This window comes from Amblyomma mixtum, chromosome 2 (genome assembly GCF_055824585.1).
Source record: "Amblyomma mixtum isolate Tamu chromosome 2, ASM5582458v1, whole genome shotgun sequence".
In the NCBI taxonomy this organism is placed as follows: domain Eukaryota; kingdom Metazoa; phylum Arthropoda; class Arachnida; order Ixodida; family Ixodidae; genus Amblyomma; species Amblyomma mixtum.
In genome coordinates, this window is record NC_143013.1 from 219030579 (window position 1) to 219054972 (window position 24394).

The following is a 24394-nucleotide window of genomic DNA, read 5'->3' on the forward strand; positions in this document are numbered from 1 at the left end:
ACCTCTTCGTACATTTACTTGCAAATGCATTTTGGTCCTGTACACTTGTCTAAGGAGTGCACATTCCAAACAGAACTGTTTTTTGTTTTCTTTTCTAGGTGTTCTCTTGGCTCTCTCAAGCTTGAAATGCTGTAACATGTGAAGGGATTTGGTAATGAAGTCATGCCGCTTCGCTCTTTTTTTTTTTTACTATTAGTATCGCACAGTGCTACTGCACTACTAACCAGGCACTGGTGAGGTTCACCTTTTGTTTGCTGCACACTGCACCATTCACAAACAGCATCCAGGCAGGCTGCAATGCTTTTTATTGTGGAAACTCAAAGTATGGACATTTAGGTCTCAAATGCGTTACTAGTGCATCCCCTGCATGTGTGAGCCATTGTTCTTTGAGATAAGGACTCCAGGCGAGAGCAAAGACAAGATGACACAGAACTTTTAGAAGCACATTGTGTCAAGAAAAAAGGCATGCTAAGCATTGGCAGCACATCCTTATCACTTGTCGTCAGTACTTGTTCACCAGTATGTAGAACTCTACGTGATTGCTTTCAGGTCGTAGCCACAGCGAGTTAAGCAAGCTACTTGTGAGCTCTTTTTCTTTCTTTCAGGAAGCAAGAATGTCTGGGGCAGAAAAGACCCTTTTTTGAGCTGCAGTATTGGTTTTAGCATGTTTAGCCTCTTGTAAGTTCTGTGCTATGAATTCAGATTGGAAAGCCAGCGGAGGTCCCTTGAGCAAAATGGAAGCTTTATTTTTAGTTAATGCGGCTATCAGAAATTCTAGACTGTCACTTCTTATAAGAAGCCTGTGGTGCCAATCCAAGCTGAGGGCTCCATTCTTCGTTGATTCTTAGAAAGCGTGCGGTGGTATTTGTGAGACAATGAAACGTGGGCTACCATCTGGCACTCTTTGGGTGCATGAGGTCTCGGAAATTAGAGTAAGTTTTAACATCCTGGAAATAGCTGGGCAATGCAGGACTAGGGGGCAAGTTCTCCAGTGCAAAGTTGAAAAAGAAGAAAGAATTCAGAGAGTAAATAAAGCATTTCGATAATTTTGAGCTTTTGTGTTCATTTTATTTCTAGGTGCATTGCACATAAGTTATGATACCATTTTTATTTCACTGCTTTACTCTGATTATCATTATTATGGAAGAGTCAATGCTCCACTCAGTTACTGTTGCCTGGCACTTATTATTTTAACCTGACTGGGTTATTTTTATTTTGAGCTTGTGCATGGCTCATTAGAATATTATACGAAAATATAATGCTAAACCTGGCACTGCATTTCAAGTCATGAATTCGGAAATTTTTCATCGTGGAAGGTTTTATATTGGTATAATTTTGTTCTTCCACCTTGCGTGGCTTTTCCAGTTAATTGTTTCCTTACAGCAGAAAAAGCAGTCATTTCCACAGCCTTTATGCTCTTCTTGATTTCAAAAGTTAGTAGATCTAGTAAATACGGCGATATATTGAACTGCTTATTCAAAAATTCTGTGAGTGATCTGTAGCGTGGTTATAAAATGTTGGAGTATTAGTAGAAAACCTGGCAAGCAGCATACTCGTGAGGAAAGTTTTTGAATTGTACCAAGCGGTGCCATGGCGAAAGTTGCGACTTGAGTTAGTCGAACCACTCTGGACTTTTTTATGTTCATCCTGGTCCAAGAAGTTGTCACTTACGGCAGTGAAACAAAGATGGACCTTGCACGCTGTACGTGCTCCACTTTTTAATTCTCGGAACATTGCTTGAATTCTGTTTTTCTGTGTTTCCTTTTTTTTTTTTTCTTAAGTATAGTAGTTTGAAACAGAGGTTTCTGGCCACCTTCCACATTGACGCCGTTGAAAGTGTGCTCGATCAGCGCCTTGTTGACAGTGAGGTCACCTAACCTGGCAAGGCACTTGTGCTTGTTTCCAAGGTATGGAGAGCAAAGTGCTACTTCTTGAGCATTGAGCCGCCACGGTGGCTCATTGGATGTGGCGCTCGGCTGCTGACCTGAAAGACACTGTTTCGATCCCGGCCGTGGCAGTCGAATTTCGATGGAGGCGAAATTCTAGAAGCCCGTGTACTATGCGATGTCAGTGCACGTTGAAGAACCCCAGGTGGTCGAAATTTCCAGAGCCCTTCACTACGGCGTCCCTCATAGCCTGAGTCTTATTGGGACGTTAAGCTGTCAGAAACTACAAACTTGAGCATTGATTTTGATTATTCTTACAGCATATTAAACACTTTCGATCACATGGATCAATTGCTTACAGGTGCACTGAAGAGGAATCTGAACTCGTCTTTTTGCCGCGGGAACTCAATCTGCACGTTCCGAGCATTCTTAGAAACTTTGATTTATTGCCCTGTGTGGCTGATTTTCCTAATTAAATCGAATTAACGTCCGGCTCCTGCCTTTTTTTTTTTAATTCTCCCTCGTACGGTGGGCGGAGTCGACCAACGCGTGGAGTGCCTTTCAGCCAGTCCCGCGGCAGTTTGCCGCTCTGCCATCGGCGGAGTAATACGTAGTAGTCCGTAGAAGCAAATAGCCCGCGCGTATTTTTATTTCTTCGGGCTTATTTTGCGGCTATATTATCTGCGAATGAAACTATTTATTCACGGAAACCTAAAAAACAAAATAAAGCGAAAGCAAAGCCTCCAAGGAGCTGGCTGCAAGGCACTCCACGCGCGTGTTGGTCGACTCCGCCCACCTTACGAGGGAGAATTAAAAAAAAAAGGCGGGAGCCGAATGTTAATTCGATTTAATTGCTCAGAACGTGTAGATCGAGTTCCCGCGGCAAAAAGACGAGTTCAGATTCCTCTTCAGTGCACCTTTAAACTGTGTAAGGTTAAGTGAGGTGCTGAGTGCTGAATTCTATCCGGCATCTATGTGCTGTGTATCATGTCACTATTACAGCATGCCACACTTCCTCCAATCCTCTTGCTTTGATCCTGTAATTTCCGAGGCCTCCTTTCATGCATGATGTGCTTCACATTTGCTTTATGTAAATTGAAGAGAAACAAGGTCCGGGGCTGATGCTTGTGGGATGCCGGAATTACGGAAAGAACAAAGCCAACATGTCACTGTCGAGTGTGGAAAGCATTTGTTTCAATTCAAGGTTGCCTGCTCCCTGAATCATGAGGGTGTGCTGCTGATTCTCACCCGTGAAGAACGAGTTCAGTTGAAACCAGCACCTCCAACTGTACATCTTGGTCTCTTTGGTTTACAAATGGTCTTCCATGGAAGTCGAAGTGAAGATGGTTGATTACTCTAACTTGTATCTATCTGTCTGGTGCCATCACTGTACTCCAATACAAGGTCTGGTATGCTATTCTTTTCCACGGTGAAAACTTCTGTTGCTTTGCTTGTTGGTCTGAATTGATATCTCCAGAAGTGAGACTCTGTACTTTGTGTCGACTACAACGTTCCATGGCACGCTGGCTTGCCTGACAGGCTCTGAAACTGCTGTAGCCACACGTCATCTCCTTGTCACAACATTGGTGAAGGTGTGCACTGTGCCATCTATGAAAGTCATGCATCTGTGTTTGGTGTCCTTTGGCCTTCTCCATCTATGAATCCTAGTCTTCGTGTTCATTTTCTGTGCTAGCATCGGCTCATTGCTGCGCAGTTACACTCCCATCAGGAGTTCACATCTGTTTAAGGCATTGTGTTGAGCGTGATGTAGTAGCTCAAGAGAGGGGAAAAGGTAGGAATCTTCCGCTTTGCTCTACACATGGGATGAGATGACAAAGGTATACAGTGGACAAGGTGAACACTTTAAAGTTGAGTCTAGAGAGAGAGAGATCAGTTATTTCAATTCAAAGTCCCTCAGATCCAAGCACTGAACCACACGAGGTTACTAGACCCTGTAAATAGTTCAGTTTCTTTCTTTGGTCAAACAGTATAGAAGGACAAGCCTGTCTATTCATTTGTAATTGCGATCATCGCTGTCGGCACTATTGTCAGTGCCATCAACACATCGGTTATCTTTGGCAAGTTGAATATAGTTCAGTGCCGCTGGTGCTGCAGTGACGTCTGATGCACAAACCAGAGGCAGGAGAGTGCACGCTATGTCGTATAGATTGGTTTTTGAAGATGCCCAGTGTGGCAATGACAGATCGGTGACCCATCTGTCAGGGTTGCCAAAAAGTGTTTCATTCCTTCCTCTGCAACAAGAAGTGAATCGTTTTCAACAGCAAGCACTGTCGTGAGCAAAAGGCAGGAATGGTTCCAGCAGAACTTATTGAACAGCTGGTTTTTCTTTTAAACAGCCTGTAATTATTTAACCCTTTATAAGGCACAAGCTCTATACATGTCTCGCATATACAAATGGCACAACTGCACTCAGATTGCCTATAGGGATTGAATGGCATTGCTTTGAATCTTTTTTGACTACTGGTTTCATAGCAGAAAGGGTACATTTTACTTCTGACTTTGTAAAAAGACCTAAAATGTGCCATGTATGCACACCTGTCTTTTGGACGCATAAGACAACTTGCATTAAAATTGGAAATTGCTTCAATAAGTATAATGAGGCAATTGACAATGTACAAGGCTGGAGCTCGACGATTTTTCAATTTTTTTTTTTACCCTGCAAATGGATCTAGTCAGAACTGTAGACCAGCACATGAAAAACGTACTGGATGGTTTGTTTGAAAGTTTGGTAGTATTCAGCATGCAAAGTAATGGTATCTAGGTGCACTGTTATCCATTTGCCGGCACTTTACGCAGATGGGATCCTGGATGCGGCGCGTGCATTTCGATGGAGGCAAACTGCTAGAGGCGTGTACTGTGCAATGTCAGTGCACGTTAAAGAACCCCAGGTGGTCGAAATTATCCGGAGCCCTCCACTACAGCGTCCCACATAGCCTGAGTCGCTTTGGGACGTTAAACATCCATAAACCAAACCAAACATGTCCTGCTGCATTACAAAGGGTTAATATTCAGTTTCTGGTGCAGCATAAGCAAGATTTTAGTTAAATGTTGCCAATGTTTGTAAGCATCTTTGTTTTGGTCTTTTTCTGGGAAGTAAACTCACTGATATAAGCATGGATGATGTCCTGCCATTTGTAAGGGTAATTTTGGGTTACTGTATGAAAATCCAAGGTATTACAGTAAATTTTAGTTAGTATTTCATTAGCAGTACTAGTCACAATTCTATCGAAAGATGTGCTGTGCCGTTCATTATTTCTTTGCACATTTAGTACAAGTGCATGGCTAAGTGACAGTACGGGTATTTAAGCCATTTCAATCGAAGTCCTTTTTTGCCCAGCATTAGTATTGACTTCAGCCCTAAAATCCACTATTTGTTCGTGCCTATTACATGAACAGTCTGACATCGCATCATTTAGAGCACGCCCACCCTGCTATTATTTGTTGCAGAATGAAGTTATCTCTTCCTTGCAGATTGCATGCAAAGGTTATAATGACATGCGGTTTCCTTGTCTCCGATTTGTGTGCCCTTGTCTTATCTGCACCAACTGCTGCAATGCCATGTGCAGTAGTGTTGAGCTTGGGCCGTGGGCTTCCCCATACTCTTTTTCTTTATCTGCGTGAAATTTGTACCTAAGTGTTGATTTGTGCAGGGACAAAGGCTTTTGTTGCCGCATTTTTGGGAGTTACCTTTGTTCTTTATCTGCAAGTATTTTCGAGAGCTTCCTGCATGGGTTATCTGTCTCTTGTGTAGCAGTTGCTTGCGAATGAGAGGTATGGCACTTCAGTGGTGTAAGAGTTTTTCTCCCATTGTCTTGTGGCCAGCCATGTGGGTATGCTCAGTGGAGAATTTACCTGATAGGTTTGATTGGCTGTGGTATAATACGCACTCACACACCGACAGACTTACAGAGAGCGGCATTTTGCTGAAAAAGGACTATACTTCAAATGCAGCAGAGCACAGAAACCAATCTGCAAACACCGGAGAATGAAAAGTAGTTCTCACACAGTGCGCTTATAACTGCTCCAGATGCTTTTTTTTTCATGTGTCCATCGAGGAAAAAAAATTTTCACCGCAATTGTCTGTTCAGGCGTCCGGAAATATAATGGTTTGTTTTCCAGCTTGAAGTACCAGCGGTAAATTTTTTACAGGGATGTGCAGTTTCATACAGAGTTTCATAATTAAAATAGCAACATCCAAGTGCCAGGATTTGTCAAGCCAACACCCAAAGTATCATGGAATTGATTTCTGTATCGGCGCACGTTATGCATGAACTTGAGGAGGAAAAAAAATTTCCGGTGACAAAATCTGTGTACGTAAAAATTGCGGACATGCTACCCCGTTCACTATTTCGCGAACCTGAAACAAAGAAATCGCTGCTAGGTGGAGCATACGCTGAGCAAAAGATGTGGTTTTGCTGCGTACACAATTGTGTGCAGATTTGTAAAGCGTCTTAACAGGTTTAGTGATTCACTAAGGAATCGGGCACTCTCTTGCTGGGGGCACCCATTTTGAAAGAAATTATACCATGTGTTTGGCGCATTATGGTCTGAGTTGCTTATGCGCCATAAAACCGAATACAATACAATTCTTTATTGCAGAATATTGCCGTTGGTGTCCTTCGGCTGGCACCGTTGCAGATTACGTACAGCGTTTGGTCGCTAAGCAAGCGAATCGTGCAAGCGAAGCGCAATGTCAGGGCCCCTATCTGCGGAGAGCGAGTGAAATAGAGTAGAGTGAAATGCTTTCCAGCGCCTCCGAGAGGTCGCGCAGCTGCTCTTTACATTTTCCTTCCCCTCTGCGTTAGCTTCTCGCCATGTGTACGAGATGGCGCGACGGGCGTCGCGCGCAGCAGCAGCTCTCGGCTTGCGGCGCGTCCATACGAATGCACGTTTCGGTTTTTAACTCGTAAGTGGGGGTCATAGAGTTTCTTACTACTACCTAGAGGGAAAGCTGGCGGCGCTGCAGTTCAGCCAACATGGACGCTCAAAGCATCATGGGGCGGTGAGCTACTTGTTGCGGCACAGTCGTAGTTTTTCGGGAACACAGAGTGGCAGTACTAAGGCGTTTCATTCCGAAAACGTAGTTCGTGTGTGCGCAGACGACTTTCGCGCGAACGCAGTGTGCAAAAGCCATAGTAGTGAAGACGCGACGACACACGACGCCAATAAAAGGTTTTACTCTTCCGAAATGCCATTAAAAAACCTCTTAAAGTATCTAAACAACAACATTTTTTTTGAAAACATATTTACTTTTAAAAGTGCGCCTGTTAATTACGAAATATTAGTTTTTTTAGTGTTCATCACTTGGCCAATAGGAAAGCTAGCCATGTCTTATTTTAGGCAAACTTTGCACTTAAATGCTTTTCTGCTCGTTTGTTGCAATCATTAGACAAGATATTGAATGTTAGGACGTTTGTAGCTATCAAACAGCTTTATTTTCTTATTATTTTTTGGCCAAAAGTTACAGTTCCGCAACAAGTAGCTCACCGCCCCATGATGCTTTGAGCGCCCATGGTGGCTGAGGTGGTCACGTGGGGTCTCCATGCAAACTCCCATAGACGGCTTGCCAGCTTTCCCTCTAGGTAATAGTAAGAAACTCTATGGTGGGGGTGTCATGTTTCCCAAGAGTTTCCGGTTTCGTCGCAATTGACGTCACGGCTTTCCGCTCGCCTGTTTTTTTTAGCGAAATCTGATTTCCCTTCTCGTCTTTCTGTTTCCTGTTTTTTAGCGAAATCTGATTTCCCCTCTCGCCTTTCTGTACCGTCCGGTCTCTCAGAGTGGTTTAAGATGAAATTTCGACTTGCTTGGTCAGAGCGAGGAGCGACTTGCCCAAGCTGCGCCGCCATATTGCGACGCGATGCGCTCTCGGACAGCTTCGTGACAGAACTTGCGTATAAAGGCTGCACACCTGCTTTGAAGCCTGTTGCGAAACCTAGCTTATATGGTGATATTTTTTATGCGAAGCATACTAGCCGCACAACCGAGCTCTTCCTTGCTGCGCCGCGCGCGGCCGCGTAGCTACCACTTGACCTACATCGGCGCACCACGTGATATGACGTCACAACAGCTGTGAAAGCTGGGGCTCAACTCGTGCGCTCGCCTCCACCGGCGGCCTAACTCCCGCTCCTTCCGCTAGGGGCGCTGACGTCACAACAGCTGTGAAAGCTGGGGCTCAACTCGTGCGCTCGCTTGCGGACGCGCAGCCTCCGCCGGCGGTATGCTTCGCATCCTAGGCTTAACCATAAGCTAAGCCAGGCCTTTTTTTTTTTCCACCTCGGTCGTTTTTGGCGCTGCAGCCGTTGTGGAGGTATCGCGGTCGCATTTAACCGGTTTCGTAACACAAGATCGATATAATGGAGCTTGAGTTGGCTCGGTGTTCACTCACTCAGCGCACATGTCAGGCGGCATTTGCCTTCCCTCATTTCCGTCACCCTCCCTTTTTTACTGGAGTGCTTAGTTTAGTCTGTACTTGGTGGATCACCAACGGGCTGTAGCGGAACAAGCATTCCTTGTTACGGGACCGTAGTATAGTGCTGGCCTCCATTGATCGTGATAAAAATAGTTTTTCCCACTCTCAGTATTTCGCACCCGTGTTTGAAGTAAGTGTATCTCCGGTGCCTCTAGAAACGGGGTAGCTGTTTGCGATGCGCACCTGTATCACGTTTAGTTTTGGTTTTGGGGGATTTATTGTCGCAAAGCGACTCGGGCCATGCTGGACGCCGTAGTGGAGAGCCACGTAAAATTTCGACCACCGGTAGTTCTTGAACGTGCACTGACATCGCACAGTGCACGGGTCCCTAGCATTTCTCCACCATCGAAATGCGACCACCGCAGCCGGGACCGAACCCGCGTCTTTCGGGTCAGCAACCGAGCACCACCACTCAGCTACCAGGGGGGCTCACCTGTATTACAATGGCCAAATTACATGTACTGTGGAAGTTTGTTTGCGTCTGTGTGCGGGTGGAATATGAGTTTGAAAAGATGGTATGGGGAAGCATTTACGCGCTAGCTTAATGACGTCCCACTCGTCTCAGCCCAGATTCTAAATTCGGGCGTGTGGCAAATGCGCATGCCAAAGGTACTGCGTTTGTCAAAAAATATGCATCTCTAGGCCACGCAGTGTCTCGTTTTACCTCGTCAGCGTTCTAGATCTCTCGTCGACGGGGGGAATCCTAGTCCCCGTTTTTCCGAAGCTTATAACTCCTGTGGATGCTGTGCCTCACTACGCGACTTGGAAGTAAACGCCCCTATATGTATATTTTTTTGACAAAGGTTGCTCACACTGCTATTGGCCAACGTCGTGGTGTCCGCGATGCATTTCTCTGGGGAAGGATTCTTCTTTATTTCCGTAATCTCCCTTTCTCGTGATCCGGCGCCCATTGTCGCTTCTGCTTGGCTGCGGGGAGGTCAAAGGTGGCCCGCTGGTCTCCACCGCACGCCGAGGGAAACCAATTGTCTGCTGTCCTCGGCCGATGAGCCTCTGCGCTTCCGGGGCCCCGTGATAAGGTCCGATAGTGGAGGCGAGGTGCCTGCCTAGATAGCTGCTCCCGTCTTGAGCTCGTAATGGTGCGATAGCGGCTGCCGTTCGCCCGGCCGCGTTGCGCCTGCTTCCTTTGGCTCGTGCTGGTCTCTCTCTCTCTCTCGCGTTCTCTTTTTTTTTTTTTTTTTTTTTTGTCGGCCAAGTGCTGGGCTTCGTGTCCTGCCCGGAATCGCGTGCATCTTGCTTCCGGGCTTGGACTGAATGGCGGCTTCGGCTTTGGTAGCAAACACTGGAAACACTTTCTTTCCTTCTCTATCTCATTTTTTTTTTCTTTTCCGATGCCAACGAGTATCTGGAACGTCGATACGTTTGCGCATATCTAATCACCCGTGCCATTTGCGACTGCGGAACGTGGAAATTTTTCTCTCTCGTCGCAGTGGCTGAGAAGGGAACGCGCGTCCGAAGTTCTGAGTTTTTGTTTTTTTTTTCTTTTAACTGGACGATGGCTAATTGCTCGAACGAATTGCTCTGGCCTGCCTTGTGGAAAGGGGAAGCGTCTAGAAGCGCCTTCGTTTTTCACCGACTGTTCCTGAACGCCATCGGCAGTATTGACTCTGGGGGGTTGGCAACGATCGATGAACAGCGCGATAGCAGTGATGTGGGGTCAGTGGATGATGCCCGACGGATTTTTATGGCCGTCTTGTGGGTTGGACGGGCTGTCGGACTTCAGACTGTCGCTGACGCCGGTTTATTTCGTCGCCTGAGAGCGAAGCGTACTGTCGGCGTCCGGTTTTCTGCCTATCCTCCTTCTGCAGGTTGTTGCCTTTCTCTGGCAATCAGCAGCGCTCTCGCTACTCTGCGAACGACGACGTCCCCTCTTGTGGCATCTAATGAATGGAAGCGACGTGTCCGGTTTCGTCTTAGTACATGGGTACGGGCTACATTCCGATCCAGAGGGTCTGTGCACCCCTGCGCGCTTTGTCCGAGCTGGCTCGCCCGCCCTGAAGTAAGGCCTGTGTCGAAGGTGCCCGTTCCGTGAAATCCGCTGTCGCAGTGTATAGCACGGCACCCGTATACGATCCAAATCCCCGGGAGTCTAAGTACGTAAAGACCTCTCGTTCTTACTCACGCGCAACCGTAAACCTCACAAATTTCCACATGCTGCGCACAGACTGCGTTCTCGAAGGAACCTTACAGCTCGCTTAACGCGAACTTCCGGTTTATTGGAAGCGGGGCATTAAACACTAGTTAGTTGTGTTACTAAGGCTGCCCTTAAAGGGACACTGGGGAGAAGTAGAAGTTGGCCCGCATTGATAGGGTACTGCGTTCAACTCACATAGACCACTTAAAAAAATGAAATACTGGTGTCGCCATCAGCGGCCGCTTTCGCAACTAAATGCATGCTAGACACCCATTTTTTTCGCTGATCTCGGAGGCTACGCAACACCGGCATCCATTTCCGAATGGTGGCAGCCCGGCACTTCAGTAAGGAAGTTTGAATCAATTAACTTGCGCGAAGGTTTCGAAGTCATTGTTTTTCCTCTTTTTTTTTTTGCAGGACACGATAATTGGGTGAAGTTGTTATTCGTGTCCTTTTAATTCCGGCTCCGCATATTTATGTGCCCCCCCCCCCCCCCCCCCCCGTTTTTCCCCACGAGTTCGCATTAGCGAGAGTCGGTTTTACACCGCTGTACAACTCGGCAGCCAACTCCGTGGGCCGAGAACTTTTGACGAGGACGGCACGTGCGTCGAGTTGCGTCCTTCGTAATAATTTGCCTTCGCGCTCGGCCTCGCCGTTTCGCAGTGTTCGCCAGCGCCCGGTTAGGAAACGGGCTAAGGATTGCGCGGCGATAGGATTGGCCAGGTCACCCCCTCTCACGACCTCTTTGTTTTGTGCCCGGCCACATGATGTGGCTCGTTCTGTAGGTGCCTCTTTTTTATTATTTTTTTTTCCACCTTCCTCTCCGGCCATCCGCACCGAAGAACTGGTTCGCCCACCTCTGCCAAGGCTTGACCGCTCTTCTTCGCGGCAGCGCCTCGCACGCGAGTATCTCGTTGCCCGATTTGGGTGCTCTGCGCGGGGTCTGTCCGGCCGGACCGTCCAGTTTCCTTCAGCATCTCCCGGGGCGACTAGAGGGAAAGGGCGTGCTGGCTGGCGGCGGATACCGCGTGGTGGTCGAGAGCGAGGCCGGAGGGCTAGCCGCCGTTCTCCGTCCACGTCGTGGGTGCCGGCCTTGCAGAGTTCGGACGTGCGAAGGGTGCTCCGTTGCGACATTTGCTGGGGGTTCCTTTGACGTGCGGCGAAAGATCAATGCGGTTGTTGAGAGCGTTTCGCTACCGTCGGGGCACGGCGGCGGTGGACGGAGGAATTGCGACATTATTTCGCTTTGACTGCGTTGTTCTCGATTCTGGACTCATTGCTGCTCCAGTTTCCTTGGGAGTCCTTCGTCGCAATCGTGTTGGGCCTCGAGACGAACAAGTCCGGCGCACCACACGTTGGATGCGCGCCATGTTGCTTTTCTCTGTGGCCCGATGAAGACGCAGATTACGAGCGTGGCCTCTTGCCCATCGCGGTGAGGCGAGATAATAGGGAGTTTTAGAATAGGGGGCCCCAAAGCTTGGGGGCCCCAAGGAAATAGCGGGCCCCAGCGCTACGTACGAGTGCGCCGGTGAGTTTTAGAATAGGGGTCTCCCCTACGCAGCGGAGCCAGGCTTGCGTTTATCGACTGCAGCGCCACTACGGCAAACCAAAAAGATACTCTTAAAAAAGATTTTAAAATATGCGTTCATTTCATCGTCAGAAACTGTTATTATTGCAGACATACGATTTAAGAGTAAAAATTATAAGTGTGTGATTTTACTGAGTCTAGAAACTCCATTCGAACGTCCCACCAAGTCATCTCTACGGCAACCAAACGATGCGTACTCGCTTAGCCTAGCAGCTTTGTAAACACAGAAGCAGTCTGAAAATATAGGGCATTTCATCGCTAAAATTTTGCGGTGAGGGCATCATCAGACAAAGCCATAGCTTCGTGTGCCTTTTGTTCGCCGTTAACTTAATACACAGAGTAACGGCGACAACAAATCGGTGGTGAAGCGGAAGGCCCCGCTTCGACGGGTGCCGCCATGTTGCCTGTACGTAGAGCGGCGTTGGGGCTCACGTCTGTTTGAACCTCGCGCGCTCTCTGACGTCAAATGACGTATACTCGCTAAGCCTAGCAGCAATGTAAACACAGAAGCAATCTGAAAATCTGGAGTGTTTTATCGCTAAAACTTTGTGGTGAGGGCATCATCAGACAAAGCGATAGCCTCGTGTGCATTTCGTTTGCCGTGAACGTGGGGCACAGCGCAGCGACAACAACGAATCGGTGGTGTAGTGAGAGGCTCCGCTTCGACGGGCGCCGCCATGTTGCCTGAACGTAGAGCAGCGTTGGGGCGCACGCTATTTTGGCGAAATAGCGTTCGCCGCTAACGTTAACCCAAGACGCAGGGCGGGGCTTGCGTTCTGCGCATGCGCACTTCGACGCCCCAAACTTCTTGGGGCCCCCAAAGCTTGGGGCCCCCTATTCTAAAACTCCCTAATGGGCAGCGCGGATGCTAATCCGGCGCTGTGTCTGCTTCTCGGTGGGGACTGTTGCTACCGGACATCGTTCGCGGAACGCTGCAGTCAGTGCGGCGCGAGCCGCTTTCCTCCGGTAGTGAGAAAGAAGTATATAGAAAAGAAACTGTGCTGAGTAAAAATCGTACATTTGCGCTCCCCGCCATCTGGCACTTGCTAAAGCGGTAACCGGTCGAGAAAAAGTGGGCTTGGACCCGCAGCGGTGGCTCAGTGACTTTAGCGTTCAGCTGCTGATCCAAACAAAGGTCGTGGGATCGAATTCCAGCCGCTGCGGTCTTATTTCGATGCAGTTGAAATTAAAAAGACGCTCGTGCGCCGCTTCGGGTATATAAACCTCACGTATTTCATACTACTGCAGATTGAACTTTGCTTCGATCCTGTGTCTCATTTTACTCTCCGAGTTGCGGCTGCTCTAGCATGCACCCCTTCAAACGCGGTCGTTCGCTGCAAAGGGAACTCGATGCTGGGTGCGGGATTGTTTCGCGTCTTCCTTCATCACTGATTTTGGCAACGCGTTTGATTGGTTCTAAGGGCTTCGCGTCGCTTTGTGCCCTGCGCTAGCCTGTGCTCCCGTGTGGCATACTTGGTGCGAGTTACCATCTGTTAGCTGTTCCCGACTGTTGACTTTCCAGTTGGGAGACGTGGTGCTAGCTACGTCGCGGAGTGTCAGCTGCTGTCGGTCGCTGCCGCGATAACTGCAGCCTGGGCGCATGCAGCCAGCAGCCGCCCGGCGTCCTGTTTACCCCTTTTTTAGTCGGCCGTGTATTAACTCTCAGTGAAGGACCTTGTGTAATCCGTGCGACCCGACGACGTGCGTGAGCAGTTGTTAGCTTTCCCCCCCCCCCCCCCCCTTCCTTTTTTACCTTGTTAAAGTATATAGCGTCGTTCCTCGCTGACATATGCCCCTTCCGTAACCGATGTCGTTTTCCGTTCATTTTGACGGAGCTCAGGCACGCGCGTTCAAACGGACGCGCGGACGCAGCCAGATGAAAGTGATATGGGGGGGACCGAGTTATATTTATACGTACAGTCGGGGGACAAAAAGTATCTTAGCCGCGCGAGCCGCTAGCGAAACTGATAGCGGCATTATTAACCCTCGGATCGAGACCGCATTTGTGGAGGTGCAAGCCGTACTCTCCCTTTTTGATGTATGGTTGCGACATGATGTGAACTCTTGTCAAACATGGCGCGTGTGGGACTAAATCGCTTTTTGAGCGTGCTCGAGGCTTTCGCTTAACACGGCTGCGTCGTTTTCTCCCTCTGTTTTTGCGAGCTGTTCCCTTCCGAAGCCAGGCACGTGTACGTTTCGAGGGCGGGAATGTTATGCGGCGACAGGATGCACATGTTGTTCCCACGTGTAACAGCTGTTACTGGCGACGCTCACCGCCGCGGCCCCAGCCTGTGCTACTGCGTACCCTACATGCGGCGCTGCGTGAAAAAGAGCGCGCGTAGCGCGGAGGTCTGCGCCGGGACAGTAGCGGAAGAAACGCGGTCGGCGTAAGCGTCCTGCTGTACAACTCGTGTTTACTTTCTGGCGTCCGCCGCGTCTGAGCGACTCCGCAGGCTCCTCGCGCGTTGTTCTGCGGACCGCGTCCAGCAGCGGCTCCGTCGGCTCGGTGCAGAATCCTCCTCTCAGGTACGCAGTTTGCTGCAGATGGTCTTTCTAAGGATCATAGACTCTGAATAGGTATATAATTCCCGTCTCGATCGAAATTGCCCCACCGTGGAAAGTTTCAACGAGTGACACAACTGTGGCGAAAGACCGCGGGGAAGGAACGCAGTGTTTTACCGACGGGTGAACTTCGTGGGCCGCTGGCTCGCAGTCTTGTCACCATGGAACACCAACTCGCCCAGTCTGCTGTCCTTCTACACTTCATTGTCTTTTAGGGTTTTACCATGTTCCGCGTTACTGTTTCTCCTGCTCGGCCATAAGTAGCAGGAACTTCGCGCTTCCCCGAGTGGGTGGGTGGGGGGAAGGGGGCTTGTTGCTACCGCGCCGAGTGAGTGGCCTTGTCTCCTCTGTGCTGTCGCTGTGGCCGGCGTCCTTCTCCCGCCTCTGCTGCTTGTCGGCCCTGAGCGTGTCTGTCTGCGCCGAGTGTTGATTCAAAGGGCCGACGACGTGCAATTTGCTGAGCGCACCCGCCGGCCGGTTACGCGCCCGCCTGTCAGGTCGGCAAACGGTCGTGTGCGTTGCGTGTGTGTGTGCGGTACGCCGGTACGCTCGGTCGACAGACAGCCCTTCCCCCTCTCCCGTCGCCTTCGTGTGGCAGCCCGAGTGCTTGCGGGGAGTGGAAGAGCGCCGTCTCGTCAGCCGCCGCGCGTGCCTTTGCTGCGGTGAAGAAAGTTTGCGTTCCGCTCTTTTCGTTTTATTTTGTACTATTTTCCTGCCCTTGGTGGCCCGTATGTTTCCTGGTTTCCCCCTCTTTGGCGCCTCGCATCGCGTAATGTGAAGGTTGGGGCCGTCTTTCACTACAAGCGCGCACCGCTGTATAGAGCAGCGCTGCAGGTGTTTTTCTTTTTTTTTCTGGGGATCTCTCTCTCTCTCTCTACCTTGATGGCAGATGAGGGAAAGAGCAAGAGTTTTCCGGCGTTCACTTCATCTCCTGCGGAAAGCGTAATTTTCGCGTCTCCTGTGGTAGTTTTTTTTTTTTTTTCCGCCTCTCGGCACGCCGAGGCGCGCTTTTGGCTGTGCAAGCGCACACCTCGCACCGCTGGCAGAGAGACCGCTGTGAATTAAGAGCTGCAAAATCGCGTGGGAGTCGGGGCTCCCACCATGTGCGCTCCCGAAAGGCAGATCAGTGTCACCTGTTGGAATGCCTCGGCTGGCGCTTTTCTGTCCCGGCAATTTGTTGCCTAGCTGAACTACATTTGATGCTAGTATGGCACGGGGGCAAAGGTTTAGTAATTTTTTTTTTATATAAGCGGGGGGGGGGGGGGGGGGGGTAGTAAGCGATGGTCCGAAGAACTAGAACCAAACTGCACTTCAGACAACTCTGTAGCTTAGGTATAGAATACACACATATTCACGCGCGTATTCGCTCTGTATAGTTCGCGCACTGTGAAACTAAGTCGCAGTGATCCTATATTGGGTTCCGTTGTTGATCTGCAAAGCCCTTAAAACAGCGTAGTCCCAGTGCTTTGCGATGTCGGGGAGTGTTAAATACCTCTCGGTGGTTGAAATTTATCACTGGCTATCCAGCGCGACTCCTGTAACTCGCGTCCGTTCGTATGTCGGGGGTGCATTTTTACCGGTGCGAGCCCGGCGGTGAGCCTGCGGACGCCTACGCCAACGGCGCGAAACTGAGCAAAGAACTAACAATTAGCTAACGCCGTAACTACTGGGGCCACCGCAGCGGGAACCTAAGGATTGTAGCGACCGCCATTGTATGCGGGTGGTGCTGGGCCAAGGCGAGGTGCGGTATGTTTTGATGAGAGGTGCTGAGCTTGCAGGTGGGATATTGCATTTTTACGTGATAGCTCAAGGAGCTCGTGTCGAAGAAAATTCCGCGTCGGCGCCGTTCCCCGGAGAAGCAGCCTAGGTGGCAGAGGGCAACCTGCTCGGCGGATTGTGAGTAAACCTCCCACCGCGGCAGACGGCAGTTAATGATCGGTCAGCAACCTTCGTCTCGCTTAGCCACTGCATCACGAAGGGTGTGAGGACTCCCAGGGATGTATGATTGCCGAGAATGAACTTCTGCATATGTGGGAGTCGACCCATTACGCCATAGAGTTTACTATTACCTAGAGGGAAAGCTGGCGGCGCTGCGCTTCAGCCACCATGGACGCTCAAAGCATCATGGGGCGGTGAGCTACTTGTTGCGGAACAGTCGTAGTTTTTTTGGAAACACAGAGTGGGGCTATTAAAATATTCAATTCCAAAAACGCTGTTCGCGTGTGCGCAGACGACTTTCGCGCGAACGCAGTGTGCAAAAGTCATAGTAGTAAAAACGCGATGACACACGACGCCAATAAAAGGTTCTACTCTTCCGAAATGCCATTAAAAAAACCTCTTAAAGTATCTAAGCAACAACATTTTTTTGAAAACATATTTACTTTTTAAAGTGCGCCTGTTAATTACGAAATATTTGTTTTTGTAGTGTTCATCACTTGGCCAATAGGAAAGCTAGTCATCTCTTATTTCGGGCAAACTTTGCACTTAAATGCTTTTCTGCTCGTTTGTTGCAATCATTAGACAAGATATTGAATGTTAGGACATTCGTGGTTATCGAACAGCTTTATTTTTCTATTATTTTTTGGCCAAAAGTTGCAGTTCCGCAACAAGTAGCTCACCGCCCCATGATGCTTTGAGCGCCCATGGTGGCTGAAGTGGTCTCGAGGGGCCTCCATGCAAACTCCCATAGAGGGCCGCCAGCTTTCCCTCTAGGTAGTAGTAAGAAACTCTATGCATTACGCTATCGCGTCGTCATACCCTTCAGGCGGGAGCCACTCCCGTCTTTTACGGATGGGTACCCGGATGTGCAACCACCAGTGGGTTGTCCGGAGGGCTAAGGAAACGGCGCCGACGACGCCGCATGTTCGAGGCGCGAACCAAGAACAGCCAACGCCGTAAAACGCGATGAAGTGTGAAAGTGAATGCCGGACAGTGCAGATCGCAGTGTTTCAGACATTGTAACAACCAGCTTCATCGTGATATTGAGGCGTTCATTGTTGCTTTCTCTGATTCAGCCCTAGTTCAGGATGGTGTGGCTGAAGGCCAGTTGATAAGACATTGTTGAGCCGAAGAACTGCAGTAACCGTATTGTTGTCTCTCCTTCGGTCGTTCTGTTTATTAGCCGCCGCGGTGGCTCAGCAGTTATGGTGCTCGGCTGCTGACCCAAAGGACGCGGGTTCGATCCCGGCCGCGGCGGCTAGAATTTCTTTGGAGGAGACATTCTAGAGGCCCGTGTACTGTGCGATGTCAGTGCACGTTAAAGAACCCCACGTGGTCGAAATTTCCGGAGCCCTCCACTACGGCGTCTCTCATAGCCTTAGTCGCTTTGGGACGTTAAACCCCATAAACCAAAACCAAACCGTTCTGTGTTATTGCGATTGTTTTGGTCAGTGACGACTTTTCAGTTCCAGTCGGTGCTCACGGCCTCCCCCCCCCCCCCCCCCCCCCCCCCTCCTCCTCCCCGGGGGGAGGTACCGTACGAAGCCAGCGCGAACGGGCGTGCTAGCTTAGACAGCGTCGCGTGCTCGGCATGGAACGGGAGTATAGCTAGGCGCAGTTCGTTACGTTCACAGGAAATTTCGCTCCCGCGTCGCGTAGTCCGCCTTCCACTGTCGGAGGACCGCACAAGGACGGGCGCGGCCGGACCGTGCCAATGCAGTGCTATGTGTAGAGGGTTAAAGAACGCCTGGTGGTGGCGCTCAGCGGGGTGTTGGAAGGTGGGAAATGAACTGCGCGACGGGGGAGAGAGAGAGAGAGACACAGCGGGGCGAGGGGAAGGGTTGCTGCATTGTAGCGCGCGAAGGTGTCACGAGACCGGGGCGACGTCCGCATTCGGTCCTGCGGGTTTTGCGGAAAGGAAATGAAATTGCGGGGCTTATCATGGGCCGCGCCGTTTCTCCGCGGCTGAAAGTGGGCCCTAAATTTGAGTCCTGCGAAGATTAGCCGGGCCGACGGAAGAGGGAGTGTTGTGCGCGAAATTGCTCCTGCGTATCTCTCTCTCTTTCCGGAGGTGGGGGGGGGGGGGGGGGGGGGCTGCGAGGAGGTCAGGGGAGCGGGGAACGCTAGTTGGCTCAGTGGAAATTTCCCCGGGCTTCGCACTTTTGTTTCTGTTTCGCGCGTCCTCGCGCGCACACCTGCTCTGCTCCCTTTCGCTGGCGACGGGTTGCTTTTCATTCTGCCGTGTGCAGTCTTTCATCCCCCCCCCCCCCCCCCTCCTGCGTCTTTCTCGGCACCCCTTTTATTTCGCTGGTTCCTTTTGCGGCGGCCGTCGTGTTCGATTCGAACAAGGGCAGCAGCCCCGCACTCGGCTGACTTGGCTTGGCTTCGGTTGGCTGCTGCCTGGCAGGCTGGCCGCTTTCGTGGTGGTGGTTCGATAGCGGGGGGGGGGGGGGGGGGGGGGGGAGAGAGAGAGAGGAGGGGGTCCGTCTCATAAGTATGCGTGACTGGTGCGCGACTTCTTGGCCGAAGGAGCGCGCGGCGTTATTCGATCAGCGCGAGGACGTGGTGCGCGTTATTCACCGAAGGGTTATTTGTATTCCCCGCAAATAATACGTCGACTGCTCCGAGGATAAGGGCCAGGCCGCGTAAAAAAGGATAGAAAAAAAAAATTACCGTCAAGTCCGCCTGCGTCCGATGCGCGCTAGCGGAGGAACCTCTTTGGCTTGCATTTCGTTGCTTATTGAGAGGGAGACCTAGGTCGCTGTGTCTCGCATTTGTGACGGCGAACTGCGCGTGGGCCGGCTTTCAGAATACCGCCTATTTTTCTGTGGCGGTCGCGGTGGCCTTGATATGGCGTACCGGGTGGTTCGGGCGCGACTACTATAGAGCAGGCGTGCCTGCCGTCTGGCTAGAATCTCTTGCACATAAAATGTGTCGCTTTAATGAGCGCGAGTAACGCTTGTGTGGTCGTTGCATGTACCGCCACTCTCTCGTTGCGGTGGTGGGGGGGGGGGGGGGGGGGGGGCTTGTTTGTGTTTTGAGGAAGCGGAAGGCTGTCCGATACTTCCAGTCCTCACGCATGCTCGTTTCCTTCCCGGAGTACACGTGTCGCTTGCGCTGCCGATGGCTCTTAATTCGGCGCGGAACGCCCCAAAGGGGGGGTGAGGTCTTCGATTTGGCGTTCTAATTCGCTAGGTACGATTGGTCGTGGAGCTGGTGGCCGAAACGGGATGGCTAAGCCCTGCGCGCGTTCCTCGCATTTTTCCCCTGAAGTCGTCTGGACGCCTTATTGTGCTTTTTTAATCCGCGCTTTGTAATTGTTTTTGCGAGGCTCCACACGTAACAGGCGCTGGCGGGACACTTCAGCGAGCGCCGTCGTTTCCCACGTCCTCCAAAGTGCCTTGACACGTTTCGCCTTTCCCGTTTATGGTTTATCTACTAGTCTGGTTGAGTTGCGAGTCGCCTGTTAGGTCGGCGTCCTGAACGCGTCGGTCGATGCCAAACCCGGGCGGCGGGAGAGGGACTTCCGCGAGCGCCGATTCTGTCGGTGGGGAGCGGAGGAGACCGAACTGCGCCGCGGTCCCCTATCTGTTCCTAGGAGGAAGAGATGAAGATCGCCTCCTCCTCTTCCGCGGCCGACGGACGAATCGGTTTCTCTCCCCCCCTCACCGGGCGCTGTCGACCCGATCGCTGCTGGCCGGGAATACGGCGCGTGGCGAAGCGGACGAAATACAGAAATGTGGGGGGAAGCTTAGGCTAACCGCTGGGCTTATTTTCGGTCAGGGCGAGAAAGAGATGGGGGGGGGGGGGGGAGAACACGGAAACGGGGAGAGGAGGAGAGGCCGCTGCTTCCGACGGGCGGCGGAAGCTCGCCGTGGACTGGACATCGGCCGGGCAGCGACGACTACGAATCAACCCTTCCTGCTGGGAGCCGCCTCTTCGCTTCTCCGGCTACGTTGGGGTAGTACGGAATCGTGCCGCCCTGCGCAGGAATGACGGCGGAGGAGAGGGGGGGGGGGGGGGGGGGGGGGGGGGGGCGTAGGAGTGTCTGTCCGCCCCCTGGCAGCAAACTCGGGGCGATTCGGCGGCACCACCGACCGTCGTCTCGTCGCAACTTCCTCTTGCGTGTAAGCTGCCACCTGTCTGCCCCGCTTGCCTGGAATAGCAGGCTAATGGCATAGGAAGTGGACCGGCCCCGTTTCGCTGCCGCCTCATCCTCCTCCTCCTCCCTTCGGTTTTCTTCTTCCTTCTTCTTCCCTGCTGGCATTGTTTTCTCTTTTCTTTTTCCTCCCCGTTTCTTCCTCTCGAGCCGCTGTGGGCGCCAGCCGACGTGCGTAAGAACGCGTGTTGTGTCTGCGCTCTTTGCACCGCGTCTGCCTACTTTTCGGTCGTCCCGTTTTGTTCGTTTTTCGGCCGTGTTTGTCCCGCCCTCTTCTCATCCGCCTGTTTTTCTGGATAGCGCCGCGGTTGTTGCGACGCTTTTCATTTTTTTTTCTTCTTTCTTTCTTCGTTCCTCCTCCTCTCCCTCGCCAGTGGCGCGAGGAAGCGAGGCTTCGGCGAAAGCGGCGCTTTCCAGGCATTAAGCGACAATCGAGGGTGTCTTGCGCGAGTCCGTGTTGCATGTGTGTCTGGCTTCTTTTTTATTTTATTTTTTTTCCTCTCGGGTTGCTTTGCCGTCGATTTGCGTTTCTCGCGGCGGCCTCTGCGGAGTCTCGCTGCCCGTCGCAACTGCGGTGACTCGCTCGGTCGTTCGGGTAAAGAGAAAACGACCGCCTGACGACTTCGCCCGGGCTTGAAAAGCGGTTTCCAGGCTTTGCGGCCACGGCGGGTCCCGCGTCTTTTTTTGTTTTGTTGCTCTTCTTTCAGATCGGTCGCGCGGGTCTTCCGGTCTTCGGGGCGTTTAGAAGGATTCGATTCGCCGTAGGCCGTTATGCGAAGCGGCGCCAAGTCGGTTAACTGTCTCTCTCCGCTGCTGTGCGCCGCGCGTAACCGCGCTTTGTTATCGCTGAAATAATATTGGGAGAGGGGAGCTGGAGCGCGTCTTGCTGGACAATGCGGTCGTACAACAACCCTGCGGCTGTGGCCCATTGGTCGTGCCGTTCGGCTGCTGAGCATTTGGTTAGCGAGATCGAATCCCGACCGCGCGCGTTTCTGCAGAGGTGATATGCAAGAGTTGCCCCTCTGCTGTCCGATCTCAGCGCGCGGTGAATAAGCTCAGGCAGTCGAAATTAGTCCGGATCTTTCATCTGTGCTGACCCTCTCCCCGCTACCTCAATTCTTTCTCCACATGGGTGTGCATTGTTAAGTGACATTACGTCGCTTTTGGGCCCGGCCACAGAAGTAGCTAAACGGATCTGCCCCAGGTTAGGATGGTCTAACCCTAATTAGCCTAACTAAGCCCCTCATCCCTCGGATTAACCCCGTCCTGTGCCAGCTGCGGCAGCCTTATCCGCGCGAACTTTTTAATCTCATCCGCCAGTCTGATTTGGCTGCCGCCCCCAGCTGAATGCATTTGGATGTAATCATTTTTTTATGGCGCGCAAGGTCCTTCAGTGTTTTTCTTTCTTCTCCCCCTGCTCAGAGAATCGTTCGCACTGGGGAAAGGGGGGGGGGGGGGGGGGGTGCAGTACGCTGACGGGGCTCATTCCCAGCCCAGCCATCATTTTTTTGCTCTGCGAAACGGCGACTGTGATGCGCCCGCAGATCGCTTTCCGACTTGCGTGGGTCGGAACTTAAACTACTAGTACTGAAATGCTGTAGCAGAAGCGCTTAATTCTGTTCTTTTTTTTTTAATTTCGCCTGAATCAAGTCCTACCGCCTATGTGCCATGCCGTACCCGAAAATTCCCTCTGTTAGACCCAACAATCCCCAATTTCAGGCCATTTTTCCTTGCAGCAGCTCCAAAATTCCGCAGTGGGTAAAAAAAGTGAGACAATTTTGGTTTCTAGAATTCCTCGGAAATGGGAAAAAATTCCCCTTTTGCCATATATACTCCCCAAAATCGATGGAGAAGAGCAAAGTCCCCGAGAGGAACATCAGTGTCAACGCCGTAGTCGCTGAGCTGCCGCGGCCGGTTCTGGCATTCTCGGGCCCAAAACACTGCGTCGACTCTCCCGCCGTATAGTTGAGAAATCTGCCGGTGGTGGCAGTATTTTCCCTTTAAATTCCTGGCCTCCTCTTACTTACGAAACTTCCGTTTTCAGTGAAGTATAATCGTCTGTGTCGTTAGAATGGGGTAATCCGCCGATGGAGGTCAGCCTCAGTTTTTGTCTCCTTTGGTGTCCCGTTAGGGATGGCGGCGTGCGCCCGTGGACCATTCCCTTTTCTTCAACCACGCACGCCGCCGTTTCGCTAGCGGCGGGGGCGACCGGGGCATTGCTTAAGGCCGATTCACACGACGGACCGTTCGCCCGCGGCCCGCGCACTACGTGTGCATACGTCAGCACTTTGAGGGGCGCGCTGTCGGCCGCCATCCATCCATGCATCCAGCGCGCCTCTCAAAGTGCTGACGTATGCACACGTAGTGCGCGGGCCGCGGGCGAACGGTCCGTCGTGTGAATCGGCCTTTAGCGGAGCGTGTGGCGGATCTCGCGCGCAACTTCTGCCCTCCGAGCAGCCCATTTCCGTCCTCCGTCTAGGCGTTGTTTACCGTCTCTGCCGTCGCCTAACGAACGAATTTGGGGCCGCGTGTCTCTCCGACTGGGAAATCAAGCCCGGCGCGATGTAGCCGTAATCCGCGCGCGGGTAAATCTCCTTAGCCTCTCTCCTCCGGCCGTGCTCCATTTCGATTACGCCGGTTGACGGAAAGATGCCGCTGGATTTGTTTTCTCTTTAAATGCGTGCTCGACGACGTCCACAGAGTCGGGCTCTTTCTGCGACGTCGCCGCCGCGCCTTCGAGGTTTCAGGAAAGTGTGCCGCGTCGTTCGCGCCTGCCTTCGAAGAAACGAGCGTGTGAGGGAAATGCTGCAAGAAAAAAAAAAAGAAGATATTCCCGTTCAATTTCTCGCAATTCCTGTTATAGCTCTTCTACTCTCTCTAGTAGAAGAGCTATAACAGGAATTGCGAGATATTGAACGGGAATATCTTCTTTTTTTTTCTTCTACTCTCTCTAAAAGCCGCCGCGGTGGCTCAGCGGTTATGGTGCTCGGCTGCTGACCCGAAAGACGCGGGTTCGATCCCGGCCGCGGCGGTTGAATTTCTTTGGAGGAGAAATTCTAGAGGCCCGTGTACTGTGCGATGTCAGTGCACGTTATAGAACCCCAGGTGGTCGAAATTTCTGGAGCCCTCCACTACGGCGTCTCTCATAGCCTTAGTCGCTTTGGGACGTTAAACCCCATAAACCAACCAACCATCTTCTACTCTCTCTGTCCGAGTTTCACGTCCGCCCAGTGTAGCTGAGGCCCTCAGTGTGTGGGCACGTTTATAGCGCACGATGGCGGCGTCCGAGAGCTTGAGAATTCGCCACAGGATGCGTTTCGCTCGCGTTTTCCGGCGGAAGGTCAGCTCCGTGTGTGTATGCGTGTTAGGGAAGCTGCGTGCCGTTGGAGCTTTCTGTACCCGATGCTCCTGTTTGCTCGTTCTGTGGTATATGTGTATTCCCCTTTCGTCCTGGTTTCCTTTGAGCTGCCTTTTATATGATGCTTAACCGACTAGCCCGCACGAAGATATTGGTCCGGCGTGCAGAATAAGCCTGCTCATGCATTTACCCTAAGGGCCCTCGCTGGCACTGCGTGGGAGAGAAAAACAACGCGGCTGTTTAACTATGCATTTGGTCGTC

At 51.5% G+C, this 24394-nt stretch overlaps 1 protein-coding gene and 1 long non-coding RNA gene across 4 annotated transcripts in view; one reads left to right on the plus strand and one right to left on the minus strand.

Moving 5' to 3' along the window:
• The window catches only part of LOC149362604 (KH domain-containing protein akap-1-like), a 96293-nt gene that overhangs the window by 11770 nt on the left and 60129 nt on the right, over positions 1-24394 (plus strand). Inside the window, exon 1 of one of the 3 annotated variants that reach the window (XM_089573123.1) lies at positions 14620-14642. The exons of the other annotated variants lie outside the window; for them this stretch is intronic. The gene's annotated coding sequence lies outside the window, so the exon portion shown is untranslated. Of the gene's footprint in view, positions 1-14619; positions 14643-24394 lie in introns of those variants that run through there. 3 annotated transcript variants of the gene reach the window in all.
• LOC149362605 (uncharacterized) overlaps positions 1-24394 on the minus strand; it is a 48598-nt gene that overhangs the window by 1842 nt on the left and 22362 nt on the right. The gene's annotated exons all lie outside the window — the stretch shown is intronic.